Below are 19525 nucleotides of genomic sequence, written 5' to 3'. Positions count from 1 at the left end.
GCAGAGCAGTGTTACCCTCTGAGAGGAATTTTGTTGTTTGACCGTGTTGTACCTAACGGAGGTGGCTTATCGGAAGTGAAAGTCAGAATTACTTAAATAATTAAACAGTGACAAACGAAATATTGCCTATCTGCACTGTTTAATTGATAAAGAAAACGGTCGCCAGCCTAACTAGGCAAGAGAATGATTAACATTCTCGTTCAAGAAAATAGTTATTAGTAACTCTAATGGGTAAACACAACCTATACTTGACCACAAGCGAGTGCAATTAACTCTGACACATACATATAATTACGGCAAGGTTGAAACTAACAGTTAGAGCAGCACAAACTATTTGCAAAATTATAACAGGTACAGAAAAACACTATCACTTTCAGGGCTTACACAAACTGAGTGGTCTTTATACTGTTAATATGCACACAAGAGAAACAAACACTTGGTAATCATGAACATATAATACATGTAATACGGTGCCTTCTACCTCTTTCCGCTACATTTGGTCATCCTGATACATTTAGAGGGCAGAAGTTGCCACTACAGCGTGATAGCTATCCACCTCCAACATCCTTAGCTCAAAGTGCCACTGTCTTGCAGGAAGAATGGTGTAAGATTCCCCTGAAAACCATAGAGGGCTTGTATTTATCCATTCCGAGAAGACTGGAAGCTGTTTCACATTGTTACGATTTTTATACGCCGTATTAGGCACGGTAGTGTGTTGTGTTTTTGGCGTTTCCATATCTTCGTCCACCCCCTGTATCCTGGTGGCGGCATAATGTTTGCACAATCTTCATCGAATACATGTTCCCTATATTTATCGGTAAGAATTTTGCGAGAAGCACGTAGTTCTTCTTCCAAAGGGTCCTTTTTAATTTCCCAAGCATTTCCTTAGACTTTGGTATGGTCTGAACTGCTCTGTAAAGATACCAGCAATGCATCTCCGAATTTGTAATTTGTGTTTTTTGTCATTGCTAATTGGTATGAATTCAAAGTATCGCAACAGTACTCTACAGCTGATCACGCTAGTGTCATATGTACAATTTGCTTTATAGATGCAGTTCTTAGTACGTTTACGAGCCAGACAGTATGCCCAGTGCCTACCGCGATGCCGCGAGACTCCGCCTGGTATTGTTGCCGTCGCTGAGGGCACGTAACGTGATAAGGAAAGTATATAACCGGAGCAGAGATGAACTGGGACTCATACTAGCGATGAAACTGATCGCAAATAGGGAAATCCACTGACATAAGCGTCTCTGAGAACGGGTTGATTGTTTTCGAAAACGGCGAAGATGGTAGGCTGCTCGCGTGCTACGGTAGTGAATATCTATGGTAAGTGGTTGGACGATGGTGAAACCACGTGTAGGCGACAAGGTGTTAAACGTTAACGCTTCATCACAGAACGCGGTTGTCAGACGCTTGGCCGCTCCCAGCAGAGTAGGCTGCGATCTGCAGCTCAGCTAACGACACAGTACAGCGCCAGTGCAGGCCAAAGCGTTTCTGTATACGCCATTCAGTGCACTTCGTTGTACATGGGACTCCGTAGCAGCCAACCTCTTCCTGTTCAGAAAAATGGTTCAATTGGCTCTGAGCACTATGGGACTTAACATCTGAGGTCATCGGTCCCCTAGACTTAAAACTACTTAAACCTAACTAACCTAAGGAAATCACACATCCATGCCGGAGGCAGGATTCGAACCTGCTACCGTAGCAGTCGCGCGGTTCCAGACCGAAGCGCCTAGATCCGCTCGGCCACAACGGCCGGCTCTGCCTGTTTCAATACGACCCAACTATGCTGCAAACTGCGATTGCGATGCTTGCGAGATTGAAATTTGACCGTGGAGCAATGGAACCATATCGCTGGCTGGATGGTACAATTCGTCGTTGGCTGTACCCGGATAAGCCGTGATCCAAACGAACGGTTGTTCTAGACACAATCTGATCACGGGCGCATGCCCGTGGAGGTAGTATTATGCCGTAGGGAACAATTATTTGGGCTTCATGGAGCCTGTGATGGCAATAGAAGGCGTCGCGACAGCTGCGGACTATGTGAATATCACTGCGTGCCACCCGTAGCCATTCCTCCTTGATGTCTTGTCCCATGATGATGGCATCTTCCAGACGCATAGCTCCAGGTGTCACAAAGCCAGCACTGTGCAGCAGTGGTTTCAGGAGCATGGCGTTGGATACCAAATTCGGCTGATGTGAACCCTATGGCACACTTGTGAGACGCTACAGAGGGCCACCTCCGTGCCCACAAGTTTTCGGCCTATGGTTTACTGGAACTGTATGGCCTGCGCCTATGGTGTCAAACATTTTCTGAGACCCGCCAAGGACTCTCCGCTTTCATTCCACGTAGAATCGATATTGAATTGCGTTTCACAGCCGCAGCAAGATGCTTTTTTTCGGTCATCAGTCTACTGACTGTGTAAGTAGGCTGTTTAGGTTTTTTTATTGGTAACGCCACCTCTGTATAAAAATCACTGGCTGTGCTGTGTGCAGTCTGTGGCTGCTTTGCATTATTGTAATACTCGCCATTGTAGTGCTAGGCAGCTGGCTGTGAACAGCGCGTAGCGTTGCGCAGTTGGTGGTGAGCCGCCAGCAGTGGTGGATGTGGGGAGAGAGATGGCGGAGTTTTGAAATTTGTCATCAACTGCTATATATATTATGACTATTAAGGTAAATACATTGTTTGTTCTCTATTAAAATCTTTCATTTGCTAACTATGCCTATCAGTAGTTAGTGCCTTCAGTACTTTGAATCTTTTATTTAGCTGGCAGTAGTGGCGCTCGCTGTATTGCAGTAGCTTGAGTAGCGAAGATTTTTGTGAGGTAAGTGATTTGTGAAAGGTATAGTTTAATGTTAGTCAGGGCCCATTCTTTTGTAGGAATTATTGAAAGTCAGATTGCGTTGCGCTAAAAATATTGTGTGTCAGTTTAAGCACAGTCGTGTATAATTGTTCAAAAGGGACGTTTCAACTGGTTTGATGCGGCCCGCCACGAATTCCTTTCCTGTGCTAACCTCTTCATCTCAGAGTAGCACTTGCAACCTACGTCCTCAATTATTTGCTTGACGTATTCCAATCTCTGTCTTCCTCTACAGTTTTTGCCCTCTACAGCTCCCTCTATTACCATGGAAGTCATTCCCTCATGTCTTAGCAGATGTCCTATCATCCGGTCCCTTCTCCTTATCAGTGTTTTCCACATATTCCTTTCCTCTCCGATTCTGCGTAGAACCTCCTCATTCCTTACCTTATCAGTCCACCTAATTTTCAACATTCGTCTATAGCACCACATCTCAAATGCTTCGATTCTCTTCTGTTCCGGTTTTCCCACAGTCCATGTTTCACTACCATACAATGCTGTACTCAAGACGTACATCCTCAGAAATTCCTTCCTCAAATTAAGGCCGGTATTTGATATTAGTAGACTTTTCTTGGCCAGAAATGCCTTTTTTGCCATAGCGAGTCTGCTTTTGATGTCCTCCTTGCTCCGTCCGTCATTGGTTATTTTACTGCCTAGGTAGCAGAATTCCTTAACTTCATTGACTTCGTGACCATCAATCCTGATGTTAAGTTTCTCGCTGTTCTCATTTCTACTACTTCTCATTACCTTCGTCTTTCTCCGATTTACTCTCAAACCATACTGTGTACCCATTAGACTGTTCATTCCGTTCAGCAGATCATTTAATTCTTCTTCACTATCACTCAGGATAGCAATGTCATCAGCGAATCGTATCATTGATATCCTTTCACCTTGTACACTCCTGGAAATTGAAATAAGAACACCGTGAATTCATTGTCCCAGGAAGGGGAAACTTTATTGACACATTCCTGGGGTCAGATACATCACATGATCACACTGACAGAACCACAGGCACATAGACACAGGCAACAGAGCATGCACAATGTCGGCACTAGTACAGTGTATATCCACCTTTCGCAGCAATGCAGGCTGCTATTCTCCCATGGAGACGATCGTAGAGATGCTGGATGTAGTCCTGTGGAACGGCTTGCCATGCCATTTCCACCTGGCGCCTCAGTTGGACCAGCGTTCGTGCTGGACGTGCACACCGCGTGAGACGACGCTTCATCCAGTCCCAAACATGCTCAATGGGGGACAGATCCGGAGATCTTGCTGGCCAGGGTAGTTGACTTACACCTTCTAGAGCACGTTGGGTGGCACGGGATACATGCGGACGTGCTTTGTCCTGTTGGAACAGCAAGTTCCCTTGCCGGTCTAGGAATGGTAGAACGATGGGTTCGATGACGGTTTGGATGTACCGTGCACTATTCAGTGTCCACTCGACGATCACCAGTGGTGTACAGCCAGTGTAGGAGATCGCTCCCCACACCATGATGCCGGGTGTTGGCCCTGTGTGCCTCGGTCGTATGCAGTCCTGATGGTGGCGCTCACCTGCATGGCGCCAAACACGCATACGACCATCATTGGCACCAAGGCAGAAGCGACTCTCATCGCTGAAGACGACACGTCTCCATTCGTCCCTCCATTCACGCCTGTCGCGACACCACTGGAGGCGGGCTGCACGATGTTGGGGCGTGAGCGGAAGACGGCCTAACGGTGTGCGGGACCGTAGCCCAGCTTCATGGAGACGGTTGCGAATGGTCCTCGCCGATACCCGAGGAGCAACAGTGTCCCTAATTTAAGTGGCGGTGCGGTCCCCTACGGCACTGCGTAGGATCCTACGGTCTTGGCGTGCATCCGTGCGTCGCTGCGGTGCGGTCCCAGGTCGACGGGCACGTGCACCTTCCGCCGACCACTGGCGACAACATCGATGTACTGTGGAGACCTCACGCCCCACGTGTTGAGCAATTCGGCGGTACGTCCACCTGGCCTCCCGCATGCCCACTACACGCCCTCGCTCAAAGTCCGTCAACTGCGCATACGGTTCACGTCCACGCTGTCGCGGCATGTTACCAGTGTTAAAGACTGCGATGGAGCTCCGTATGCCACGGCAAACTGGCTGACACTGACGGCGGCGGTGCACAAATGCTGCGCAGCTAGCGCCATTCGACGGCCAACACCGCGGTTCCTGGTGTGTCCGCTGTGCCGTGCGTGTGATCATTGCTTGTACAGCCCTCTCGCAGTGTCCGGAGCAAGTATGGTGGGTCTGACACACCGGTGTCAATGTGTTCTTTTTTCCATTTCCAGGAGTGTATTTTAATTCCACTCCTGAACCTTTCTTTTATTTCCATCATTGCTTCCTCGATGTACAGATTGAAGAGCAGGGGCGAAAGGCTACAGCCTTGTCTTACACCCTTCTTAATACGAGCACTTCGTTCTTGATCGTCCACTCTTATTATTCCCTCTTGGTTGTTGTACATATTGTATATGACCCGTCTCTCACTAAAGCTTACCCCTACTGTTTTCAGAATCTCGAACAGCTTGCACCATTTTATATTGTCGAACGCTTTTTCCAGGTCGACAAATCCTATGAAAGTGTCTCGACTTTTCTTTAGCCTTGCTTCCATTATTAGCCGTAACGTCAGAATTGCCTCTCTCGTCACTTTACTTTTCCTAAAGCCAAACTGATCGTCACCTAGCGCATTCTCAATGTTCTTTTCCATTCTTCTGTATATTATTCTTGTAAGCAGCTTCGATGGATGAGCTGTTAAGCTGATTGTGCGATAATTCTCGCACTTGTCAGCTCTTGCCGTCTTCGGAATTGTGTGGATGATGCTTTACCGAAAGTCAGATGGTATGTCGCCAGACTCATATATTCTACACACCAACGTGCATAGTCGTTTTGTTGCCACTTCCCCCAATGATTTTAGAAATTCTGATGGAATGTTATCTATCCCTTCTGCCTTATTTGACCGTAAGTCCTCCAAAGCTCTTTTAAATTCCAATTCTAATACTGGATCCCCTATCTCTTCTAAATCGACTCCTGTTTCTTCTTCTATCACATCAGACAAATATTCACCCTCATAGAGGCTTTCAATGTATTCTTTCCACCTATCTGCTCTCTCCTCTGCATTTAACAGTGGAATTCCCGTTGCACTCTTAATGTTACCACCGTTGCTTTTAATGTCACAAAAGGTTGTTTTGACTTTCCTGTATGCTGAGTCTGTCCTTCCGACAATCATATCTTTTTCGATGTCTTCACATTTTTCCTGCAGCCATTTCGTCTTAGCTTCCCTGCACTTCCTATTTGTTTCATTCCTCAGCGACTTGTATTTCTGTATTCCTGATTTTCCCGGAACATGTTTGTACTTCCTCCTTTCATCAGTCAACTGAAGTATTTCTTCTGTTACCCATGGTTTCTTCGCAGCTACCTTCTTTGTACCTATGTTTTCCTTCCCAACTTCTGTGATGGCCTTTTTTAGAGATGTCCATTCCTCGTCAACTGTACTGCCTACTGCGCTATTCCTTATTGCTGTATCTATAGCGTTAGAGAACTTCAAACGTATCTCGTCATTCCTTAGTACTTCCGTATCCCACTTCTTTGCGTATTGATTCTTCCTGACTAATGTCTTGAATTTCAGCCTACTCTTCATCACTACTATATTGTGATCTGAGTCTATATCTGCTCCTGGGTACGCCTTACAATCCAGTATCTGATTTCGGAATCTCTGTCTGACCATGATGTAATCTAATTGAAATCTTCCCGTATCTCCCGGCCTTTTCCAAGTATACCTCCTCCTCTTGTGATTCTTGAACAGGGTATTCGCTATTACTAGCTGAAACTTGTTACAGAACTCAATTAGTCTTTCTCCTCTTTCATTCCTTGTCCCAATCCCATATTCTCCTGTAACCTTTTCTTCTATTCCTTCCCCTACAACTGCATTCCAGTCGCCCATGACTGTTAGATTTCCGTCCCCCTTTACTTACTGCATTACCCTTTCAATATCCTCATACACTTTCTCTATCTGTTCATCTTCAGCTTGCGACGCCGGCATGTATACCTGAACTATCGTTGTAGGTGTTGGTCTGCTATCGATTCTGATTAGAACAACCCGGTCACTGAACTGTTCACAGTAACACACCCTCTGCCCTACCTTCCTATTCATAACGAATCCTACACCTGTTACGCCATTTTCTGCTGCTGTTGATATTACCCGATACTCATCTGACCAGAAATCCTTGTCTTCCTTCCACTTCACTTCACTGACCCCTACTATATCTAGATTGAGCCTTTGCATTTCCCTTTTCATATTTTCTAGTTTCCCTACCACGTTCAAGCTTCTGAAATTCCACGCCCCGACTCGTAGAACGTTATCCTTTCGTTGATTATTCAATCTTTTTCTCATGGTAACCTCTCCCTTGGCAGTCCCCTCCCGGAGATCCGAATGGGGGTCTATTCCGGAATCTTTTGCCAATGGAGCCGGCCGGAGTGGCCCTGCGGTTCTGGGCGCTACAGTCTGGCGCCGAGCGACCACTATGGTCGCAGGTTCGAATCCTGCCTCGGGCATGGATGTGTGTGATGTCCTTAGGTTACTTAGGTTTAATTAGTTCTAGGCGACTGATGACCTCAGAAGTTAAGTCGCATAGTGCTCAGAGCCAGATCATCATGACACTTCTTCAATTACAGGCCACACGTCCTGTGGATACACGTTACGTGTCTTTAATGCAGTGGTTTCCATTGCCTTCTGCATCCTCATGTCGTTGATCATTGCTGATTCTTCCGCCTTTAGGGGCAATTTCCCACCCCCTAGGACAAGAGAGTGCCCTGAACCTCTATCCGCTCCTCCGCCCTCTTTGACAAGGCCCAACGGCCTTGTCAAAGAGGCTGACTTCTTATGCCGGAAGTCTTCGGCCGCCAATTCTGATTATTTATCAGAATTTAGGCACAGATAGTCGATGATGTGGCGCATTGTCGAACATCTTTCGGCAGTCTAGGTAGACGGAGTGTACTATTTCACCTGCATCTATTTCTTGATGGAGTGCATGAATAAAGCAAGCTGTGTTCCTCACGAGAGAGAAAAATTACCATCTGTGCATTTCAGAACGTGACCCAACTCCTACCTTACTCTCGTAGACTCTACATGAGATATACGATGGAGGTAACTCAACTGTAGCGCCACATTACCTCCTATTTTTATGAGAATAACGTCGTCTTCGTCACAAGGAGTCCTGTGGACCTCTGTTACACTTCATTATTGGTTGCACTGGTCTATCGCTCTCACTGGATACGATGCCTACTATCATGGTCACTTGTTAAGAGCTTCCAGCAGCGGATCAGTTTTCTGAAATTGTTCGCAGTTGCGTCGTGTATTTGGCTCCCTTTGTGAACGCACTCCACTATCCAGCAACCATATCAATACGTTTAAGTCTACTGTTTGCTCGTCATTTCATACAGCTAAATATTTTATGTACGTGACAGACGCTTTCACAACTGTTCTTTTAAATGAATACTATTGCGCTATTTCTCATTGTTCCGGGCATTATAATGCATTTATCTACATTTAAAGAACGAGAATACGACCCCTCTTCCACCCACTCACAATTCGCTCCTAATATCTGGGAGAGACACGAAGGAGAAACCATCCAACCTAGTCGTTTCTTACAGGAAAGCATTTTCACCATACATTCCAAAAAGTGCTCCCATTTCCTTTCCTCCTTCCTAGATAGCTTACCACAACTGCACTTCCATTTCACTGCACACAGCTCATCACGTCGTACTGATCCTATCCACCCCTTCTTCTCGCACCACGAGCTTTGCAAGCTCCTTTTCCTCATACAAGCTACACATTCTTGTGTGATAACAGCGATCTGTCGATTCAGTGTAATGGAAAGAAATTTTTTCTAAAGCCCAGATCGATACACATCATTTATTACGACAGAAGCTTGTTGTCACCATCCGAACTTCGGAAATTTAATGTGCATACACGTCAGTCAAGAGCGGTAACGCATTTTCACTCAAAATACAGCGTAAGTACACGGATTTTTCGGTAATAAGAAGATGGAAATATGAAATACAGATCATCAGGTATATACCAGAGATAGTATTACTAGGGGTTAGCGGCTGGTGAGGCTGGTTCATGACTATTATGTTTGTGTTTACGAGGGCTTGGTGAAAAGTAATACCACCAAATTTTTATGCGAAAACCCTTAAAGAATTTTAAATAAAACAAACGTTATTAACATTCTAGATCTGTGTTCTTCGTGTCAACAAACTGTCAGTCTTCTGTCGCAAAGGGCTCTGAACTGTAGCGTGTATCACGGGAGCGTGTAACGTAACTGTATCTGTGAGTGAGAAACAGCGTGCTCTAATAGAGTTTCGAATTCGAAGATTTCGGCCACACATGGAGAACCCTGCCAGACCACACAAGAGTGCTGCATTATCTGCAGCAGACCGACGCCTCGGGTTCACTGTCAGCGATCATCCTCCATACACTCCCCATCCTATTTTCATTTATTTACAAAACTTAAAGGACACATTTGACAACTTCACTTTGATAGTGGTCAAACGGTGTAAGCAGAAGTGGCGTTCCCCAAGGTAGTGTTATAGGCCCTTTGCTGTTCCTTATCTATATAAACGATTTGAGAGACAATCTGAGCAGCCGTCTTCGGTTTTTTGCAGATGACGCTGTCGTTTACCGACTAATAAAGTCATCAGAAGATCAAAACAAACTGCAAAACGATTTAGATAAGATATCTGTATGGTGCAAAAATTGGCAGTTGACCCTAAATAACGAAACGTGTGAGGTCATCCATATTAGTGCTAAAAGGATGATGACTGGGTGCTGTGTGATGTCCTTAGGTTAGTTAGGTTTAAGTAGTTCTAAGTTCTAGGGGACTGATGACCATAGATGTTAAGTCTCATAGTGCTCAGAGCCATTTGAACCTTTTTTTTCCCTAAAAGGAACTTGTTAAACTTTGGTTACACGATAAATCAGACTAATCTAAAAGCCGTAAATTCAACTAAATACCTAGGTATTACAATTACGAACAACTTAAATTGAAACGAACACACAGAAAATGTTGTGAGGAAGGCTAACCAAAGACTGCGTTTTATTGGCAGGACACTTAGAAAATGTAACAGACCTACTAAGGAGACTGCCTACACTACGCTTTTCCGTCCTCTTTTAGAATACTGCCGCGCGGTGTGGGATCCGTACCAGATACGACTGACGGAGTACGTCGAAAAAGTTCAGAGAAAGGCATCACGTTGTGTATTATGGCGAAATATGGGAGAGTGTGTCACACAAATGATACAGGATTCGGGCTGGACATCATTAAAAGAAAGGCGTTTTCGTTGCGACGGAATCTTCTCACGAAATTCCATTCACCAACTTTCTCCTCCGAATGCGAAAATATTTTGTTGACACAGACCTATATAGGGAGGAACGATTACCACTATAAAATAAGGGAAATCAGAGCTCGTACGGAAAGATATAGGTGTTCATTCTTTCCGCGCGCTATACGAGATTGGAATAATAGAGAATTGTGAAGGTGGATCTATAAACCCTCTGCCAGGCACTTAAATGTGATTTGCAGAGTATACATGTAGATGTAAAAGGCTCCGTTAACAAAGTCAAATATTCTATAGTGACCATATCACCAAACTGTTTTCTCGTTGGGAGAAATATATTCGTCGCCAGGATGGCAATGTTGAGAAATAAATATGTAGATATGAAGAATAAAGATGTAGAATGTTAATTATGTTTCTTTCATCTAAAAAGCTTTAAGAATTTCCACATGAAAAATTTGGTAGCATTACTTTTCACCACGTCCTCACATATCGTCGCTAGTGTACACCAATCTTATGGGAGGACATAGCCCCTCGACAATATAGCGTTTTCTTACCAGATTTCTAAAAACTTCTGGAGAGTAGGTATGCCACCCCAGTTGGATTACATTGTAAGAACGAATTCAGACCAGGTAAGGGCAAATAGATTTTAACAGGTTGAAACAGTGCGGTGTAGCAACAAGTGAAATGAATCAACTGATAGGTTTCTCGTACCTCACACCTGCAGACAGATCGTTCTAAACTACGTTGCAGGATTCTTTTTCTCTTTTCTCCTATCCATTCTAAATTGAAACTCTAGTTGTTAATGGGTATAGAGAACAGACGTCACAGCTTAAACTTACCTATACTAAATCGAATTGGTTTATGTGTTTTACGAAACTGGACTCACTTGCTGTCTTGATAATACAATGAATTTTACTGTTTCGAATGTCACACAGTCATCATCAGACCTATAGAACCAAAAGCTAGTGTTCAGAAAAATATTAAACAGGCATTCATGAAAATAATACACAATGCAGCCACATAGATTACTGTGTAGTGCTCACGTATACGATGGTCTTCATTGAGATTGGGTCCACTGCTGCGACAAATTTTTGATTGATATGACACCGCCTGCAGCTGTCATGTTTTCTTTATTTGTGTAATACCGAATAAAGTCGATCTTAGACAATTGTCAAGTATCTGTACAAATATTCAGCGGTGGCACTTTGTGACATATTGGTCTCTGCACATGTTACATCCGAAAGGCATTGAGCGCAAATGTTGTTGTCATAAAACCAGTACCTCTAGCACCGTTAATACGGCTGCACGTTATACATTTAAAAGTGTTTCTTCGTACTATCGCTCTTCACTTAACACGTTATGACAACACATGAGCGGTCACTTCACAAATCAACAGCTGTCTCTAATTTGATTGCTCACGAGCCTATATTCGCAAGGTGTAATTGTGTAATATTTGCATACACAGATGACTCATCCCGAACTTCTTACGGCCTTTGGGCTTGATTCAGAACGTTTATTGCTGAATGACATTTGTCTACCCAGCTCATGGGAACCTAGACATTTCCCACTTCTTGTTAAGTTCGCCACGTCGGCGGCTTCTAGCTTCTGCTGCACGAAGAGGCAGCCAAGTGCCTCCCTTGCTGTTACAGGAGGGACACCGCAAGCAAGCGGCAGCGGACAGCAGGCGGCGGGTGCTTTACGAGCTTCCGCCAGCGGCGCTGCTGTATCGCTGCGGCTGGGCGCCGGACCACCCAGGTTCGTCGTCTTACCGAGCGTTTATATCACCCGCCGGCGCGCCCGGTTCTTGCAGCCTTACGATCTTGTATGGCACATCATTAGAAGCGCTCGGTGCCGGCACTCGATGCTGCTGCGACCGACGGGGCAAAATGATTTCCCCCTGATTCACATCAACGAAAGGTGGCTCTTTCGGAGCGAGCATGAGATAAACATTGAATTTAAACTTACTGTTCATACTTCCAAAGTCATTATATTCGCATTAAATATGTATACTAAACTCACAAATAAACTACCCTGTTCCCAAAAGGAAATGCTACATGCTAAAAGACCATCATGTACTCTTAACCAGACATCTTGTTCAAAACTTCTAAACTGTCAACGCGTCGTTCAAGAAGTGTGCCCCAGTCATTGTGTTGCGTTACAACCTGGTAAGAGGCCCAGCCACATTTCTCAGCAAACAAAGTGTCACTGTTCCCTTCCCGGGACTGTTAGTTTACTACACGTACTGACCAACTACCCCATTTAAGCCATGGAAAATGTAACCTACAGCACGTAATTAATCTCACTGTCATTCGCGATATCACTATTTGATTAGAACTATAATCAGCCTTCAAATGCAAGCTACGGATTTGACAGTCCAGTAAGGGCAAGAAGTCTGTGGACGCACGCCTCCAGAGTGACTGACTTATGAAAGCGACAGAGCGTGAATTATGACATGCATTGAATGAACGTCCGGTCCGGCTTTCCTTTGCTCCGTGCCAGGCAGTTTCCTCAGTATAAATAAATTTTTCTGTAAGCATTTCTCAAGCCGTATGTCTCCTTGCTGTACTAGAAAAGCGTGAATCTGTCTACATTATCTTCTCACAAGCGATACAGCTTACTTAAACCAGCTATTAGGTCTACTAATAAAAATGTGTTTGAGTGTTTTACTGCCAATTACAGGTGTTCCGTTACAAAAAGGTACTGTTAAGCATCTGAGATAAAAGAGGATGTTTCCATAAATACAGGGATAAAGAAAAGGAACAGAAAGAATTTTTTTCTGAATTCAAGACCACCAAAAATTATACTGCTTCCACACGGGGCTTCAGAAATGAAACGCGAGGGTAATTTTGAAACTGGCTGACACCGAAACACACAATATTCTCCAAGACGATAAAAACTGGCATCCACAATCGCGACCAGAAAGTCATCTACGATTATTTTTATTTAACCCACCACAGAGAAAATACACAATAGGCAAAAAGCATTGTCTTGCTATCAGCATCACTCTAAGACATGACGTAATAGTGCGACACTCTGTTTGTTTACGTATGAGCTCACCATGTCTAAATCTGTATCTACTGTCACAGACAAAAATTTAACTTCTAAACAACAATTACAATCACTTCCTACGCGACTGTTCATATTTTGACTTCGCTAACACCATCTGAATTAGCGAAGAGATTATTGCGTCAGTGAGGTGTTAACTGACATCAGCTACAGTTTTAGCCTTAGTCACTAACCGTCACAATCTGCTTCAAACAAGGGACTCCGACTCCCATTTATAGCTCTCTAGCTAAGACCGATATCAGGCACATCACTTTTATGACAATACAAAATTTTGATATTATTGCGTGTTCCTGCCACATAAATTCACTGTGAAGTTTCCTCCTAATTGTTTTGCTCTCGTTCTGTCCGCTATGAAACGTATTTTTGTGGATGGACTACTTTTGTTTCTCCCACCCTTCAAGGCCAAGGGGCGAGTCCAAGCACTGTTGCTAAGAGGTGTCTCCCCACAAAAACTGCGTCTTACGTTTAGTTTTTCAGCGGAGAATTCTTGCGCCAGTCATGGAGAACATTACCGATGCTGTCGTTTCCGATCAACCTGGAGGTCTCGCGTCCTTGGTAATCGCACCACCCCAACCTGTGTTACAATGGCCAAATCTTTCCGCCACACACCTCCATGAATCTTTGTGTGCTACTTGACGAACTTTGATGCGGTCTGCACTAAACATACGCAAAATTAACCGAAGATCATAGCTACGACATGTTCCACCAAAACTTATTCTCTCAGACTACTTAGTCGGTACTCGTTCCTTTTGAATTGAGCGTGGTCAGTGAAACAGCATAACGCTGCCACGTCTCGAAGTGTTACCTGCAATGGGTTCTCCGAGTGGTTTCACAAATCTGATTGTTTCAGTATAACACGAATGTACAGTAACGAAAGACTAAGGCTCTGGTTGACAAAACTTGTACGCAGATATAACTGACCATCACCTATGAACAACATTTTGCAACCTTATTGTACATTCTAATTGCATTATTTATGTGCAAGGTTTCCCCTAATTCCTACTGAGTACTTTTAGAGACTGTAGAAAGGACGTTTCAGATACAAAGATGTGTATGTAAGGGAAAAGAAACTAACTCATTTTTTACCTCTGGTGCTGATACTTATTTTCCTAGCGCCCTTTTCTTGTTTGCTTCGTTACCCAGATTGATTGATAACATGATTCGATCACCTGATGTCTGAGATCATCTCGATACGGAATTTGAGAAAAACTGGGTAGGTCGAGGTAGACCACATTCACGACTGCGGACGGCATCGACTTTAGCCCCATTATATTTTTGTTTTTTGGGCTTGATGAGGAGTTTTTTTCACGAGAATGTTGCACAAGCAGAGGTACCTGGTCACACAGTTTAGGAATATGGCAGTTAAGATTACTAGTGTACTGAATATTCTTGACCAAACGTATTGGAATTTATTAAACAAATGTAATTATATTTTTATTGCAATAAACAATATGATTATCATATCGAACAGTGTTTGAAGAGATTTCTGCAAGAATCATCAATTATCAGGTGAGCTGAACACGTGAGTCTATACTTTTTTCTCTTTTCACTCAGCCTGGGCAGCTTGCGAACAGAAAATCCCATTCAAAACTGTGTAAGTCCCATTCATTTCTTCTGTAAGAGTGTAATATTAATTGCGAGATAGTTTCTACACAAGGGTTTCAGTAAGAAGTATCATAGGATACAGAATCGCTGTCTATATATACCACCAATGTATCTTGACGAACACTGTGCTGAAGCAATTGCAAAATATTAAGTAATATTTCTGCGCCGTCAATAGTAGGTACGATATATCACAAGCAACAAAGGTAAGATCCTAATTCACTTTCTTAATTTTTTTTATTTGCTGGTGTCGGCTTTCGACCTGATGCCCAGACACTACAGCCTGTTGTGTTCCATCTATCATTACAATTTGTAACGAGTTGTGCACGTATTCTAGGCTTAACAAGGTGAGGATATCATCCAGTTACATCATATCAACGAGATAGTACATTACAGATATGTGTCTTATGGCAATGTGTTATCGTATTATAGCTAAATTAGAGTTATGGTACAAGATATAATCTACATTGATATGCTTTAAATATAATTCAACTTTATGATTTTGTAATGATATGTAAATTTGTAATCTATTATTATTACACCAGATTACTATGTTTCTAGGATCATGACTTCCGTAGCGGAGAGGCATGAGGAGGTATTCAGATGTTACTACACGTGCCCCTCAGTTTCAGGCTCATCTGAGGGTATGACGACTCTGTTCCTGACCTTTTCAACGGGTGCATGTTGTCCTACCGCTGTTGTACTGGAGTGTGAGGTTGTGCGATGCTTACATCTACAGTAGAAGCCATTTGTCTCCAACTACACCCCCTCCCCTCACAGCAATCGCCCCATTACCAATTCGATCCAAGTTGCCTCGCCGGGAAAGAGGGATAATTTATACGTAACTAGTATATCAGAGCGAAATATTGTGTCCGTATGTCAATAATCGTTCAGCTGGCAGTTATTGACTTTAACGTATTCCCTGTAGATGCTTAAGCATATAGACCTCGTCTAATTGCACACACATCAAAAATAGTTCTGCAGCACCCCGGTTCCCAGAAGTCCTGAAGATAGACGTTGACTGTGGATATTGTATCACAGACACAGTCCCTTTGACCGTTCAGAGATGTCACTAAATCCGCCCAAAGATGTAAGCAACCACGCATGAGCAGCGCCTATTAGACGGAGGTGGTCCGACAGCTGATCTGTTCCAGTCATTCCACCAGGAACGATGTACACGGCTCGTGTTGTCCGTAGATCAACCATGCCTAGATGGTCAATACCGTGGTTCGATAGCATCCGCATTGTTACTTTGTGCCAGGAAGGGCTCTCATTAAGGAAAGTGTCCAGGTGGCTCGGAGTGAACCAAAGTGATGTTCGAACATGGAGGAGATACACAGAGACAGGAACTGTCGATGACATGCCTCGCTCAGACCGCCCAAGGGCTACTACTGCAGTGGATCACCGCTACCTACGGATTATGACTAGGAGGAACCCTGACAGCAACGCCGCCAAGCTGAATAATGCTTTTCGTGCAGCCACAGGACGTCGTGTAACGACTCAAACTGCGTAATAGGCTGCATTATGGGCAACTTCACTCCCGACGTCCATGGCGAGAGCCATCTTTGCAACCACGATACCATGCAGCGCGGTACAGATGGGCCCACCAACACCCCGAATAGATCGCTCAGGACTGACATCACGTTCTCTTCACCGATGAGTGTCGCATATGCCTTCAACCGGACAATCGTCGGAGACGTGTTTGGATGCAACCGGGTCAGGCTGATCGCCTTAGACACTGTCCAGAGAGTGCAGCAAGGTTGAGGTTCCCTTATGTTTTGCGGTGGCATTATGTGGGGCCGACGTACGTCGCTGGTGGTCATCGCTGTAACGGCTTTACGATACGTGAATGCCATCCTCCGACCGATACCGATAGAGCAACCATATTGACAGCATATTGGGGAGGCATTCGTCTCCATGGACAACAATTCGCGCCCCCATCGTGCACTTCTTGAGAAGGACTTCCTTTAGGTTAACGACATCGCTCGACTAGAGTGGCCAGCATGTTCTCCAGACATGAACCCTGTCGAACATGCCTGGGATAGAGTGAAAAAGGCTGTTTATGGACGACGTGACCCACCAACCCATCTGAGGGATCTACGCCAAATCGCCGTTGAGGAGTGGGACAATCTGGATCTACGCCGAATCGCCGTTGAGGAGTGGGACAATCTGGACCAACAGTGCCTTGATGAAGTTGTGGATAGTAGGCCACGACGAATACGGGCATTCATCAACGCAGGAGGGCGCGCTACTGGGTATTAGAGGTACCGGTGTGTATAGCAATCTGGACCACCACCTCCGAAGGTCTCGCTGTAGGGTGGTACAACATGCAATGTGTTGTTTTCAAGAGCAATAAAAAGGGCGGAAATGATGTTTATGTTTATCTTTATTCAAACTTTCAGTAAAGGTTCCGAAACTCTCGGAACCGAGGTGACGCAAAATTTTTTTGATGTATGTAGTATCCAAAGATTACTGAATTTCCTGTCCCCTTGAGATGGTCGTGAAAAACAGTGGACAGCATACATCTACATCGACATCTACATCTACCTCGATACTCCACACATAAGTTCCTGGCAGAGGGTTCGACGAACCACCTTCACAATAATTCTCTATTACTCCAATCAGAAAAAACGCGTGGAAAAAGCGAACTCCAGTATCTTTCCGTACAAGTTCTGATTTCCCTTATTTTGTTGTGATGATCGTCTCTCCCCATGTAGATAAGCGTCAACAAAATATTTTCGCATTCGGAGGACGAAGTTGGTGATTGAAATTTCGTGAGAAGATTCCGCCGCAAAGAAAAATGCCTTTGTTTCAACGATGTACACCCCAAATCCTGCATCATGTCAGTGGCACTCTCTCCCCATTTTTTCTATAATAGAAAACGTGCTGCTCTTCTTTGTACTTTCTAGATGTATTCCGTTAATCCTATCTGGTAAGAATCCCACACAGTGCAGCAGTACATCAAGAGAGACGGACAAACGTAGTCTAGGCAGTCTCTTTAGTAGATCTGTTACACTTTTTTAAGTGTTCTGCCAATAAAATGCAGTCTTTGATTTGCCTTCTCCACAACATGTTCTGTGTGTCCTTCGCAGTTTCAAGTTGTTCGTAAATGTAGTTCCTAGGTATTTAGCTGAATTTACGGACTTTACTTTTGACTGATTTATCATGTAATTGAAGTTTAACGGATTCCTTTTAGCACTCATGTAGATGACCCGACTGTTTTAATTATTTAGGGTCAACTGCCAATTTTCGTGCCATGCAAGTATCTTTTCTAAAATGTTTTGCAATTTGTTTTGGTCTTCTGATGAGTTTACTAGACGATAAACGACAGCGTCATCAGCAAACAACCTAAGGCGGCTGCTCAGATTGTCTCCTAAATGTTTATATAGATAAGGAACAGCAGAAGGGCTTTATCACTACCGCGGGAACGCCAGAAATCACTTCTGTTTTACTCGACGACTTTCCTTCAATTACTACTAACTGTGACATCACTGACAGGGAATCATAAATCCAATCACATAACTGAGGCGATATTCCGTAAGCACGCAATTTCACTGCAAGCTACTTGTGTGCGCAAAGACTGCGTGTGAGGACCCCCGCAGTTGCTACAGCATTATCAACCAGCTGTTGGTGCTAATTTTAACTGAACAGCAGATCTTTATTTTTGCGTCTTCTGACGTGTGTTCCAGTCAACTTTCTCCTAGATGCATCTTGCAAGCGCGCTGACAGGCCGTGTAATTTGAGGAAGCGTTAGACATGTGAAGCAAAGCGCGCCGTTGCGACATGGCCTCGCGGCTGAAGTTGTCTATGCCTTGACTCGCTCCCCTCTTAATTGATACCTCCATTGCGTAATCCAGCGATTACAGCCGCTGCAAGTCCGCTTACCGTTACTCCACGTGACTGGCTTTTTAATAGCCGATTTTCCTCCGACTATTAATCTCGGCGTGTGTCCTGTCTTTTGCACGAATTGCGCCGGCTTTGTAAATGAGTGTTTCTGGAACGACGCTCTCGTTACTGGCTGTTGGTGCTTAACGATCAGCGTTGCAGAACCAAAACAAATAGCTTCCAACCTCTGCACTATATTTTTGCCCTGTCGCCGTCCCCTTTATGCACTAGAGGTCCGACATTGGTCCACGTTCGTTACAGTAGAAAAAAATTTGTACAGATTCTTTAATAAGATGAAGATATATCTAGGAAATTTGAAACTAGCTACCCTCATTTTCTTTAAACGAAATATAGTGGCGTGATAGATGATGACAGGCTACGTCACAATATGGACAGAGACAACTTACAAGTTGTTGCTCCACAGCTTCGATGCCTATATTGAAAAGTGCTGAAATCTTACTTATGTGTTTACATTCAGTGCCTATAGTTCCCAAATGCGTTACTACTCCCTACAAGAGTGATAAGTTTCTCACATCGTCAGACTTGACTCTGGGGCAAGTTCACTTCAGTTTGAGATCCAGTAAACTACGCTACCATTCCACTATAAAAAGCGTAGTCCATCTCGCTGCTAGCGATGAAACTTTGTAATAGGTATTCTTCTTGTAAAGTTAAACACTTTACGTTCATTTTATGCCTGACAATAGATAAAGTTCAAGTATACTCATCTTAGAAGATACTCTACCACAGTTTAAGTTCGTAGAAT

Source organism: Schistocerca nitens, chromosome 6 (assembly GCF_023898315.1).
Source record: "Schistocerca nitens isolate TAMUIC-IGC-003100 chromosome 6, iqSchNite1.1, whole genome shotgun sequence".
Lineage (NCBI taxonomy): Eukaryota > Metazoa > Arthropoda > Insecta > Orthoptera > Acrididae > Schistocerca > Schistocerca nitens.
Note: the sequence above shows the minus strand (reverse complement) of the source record.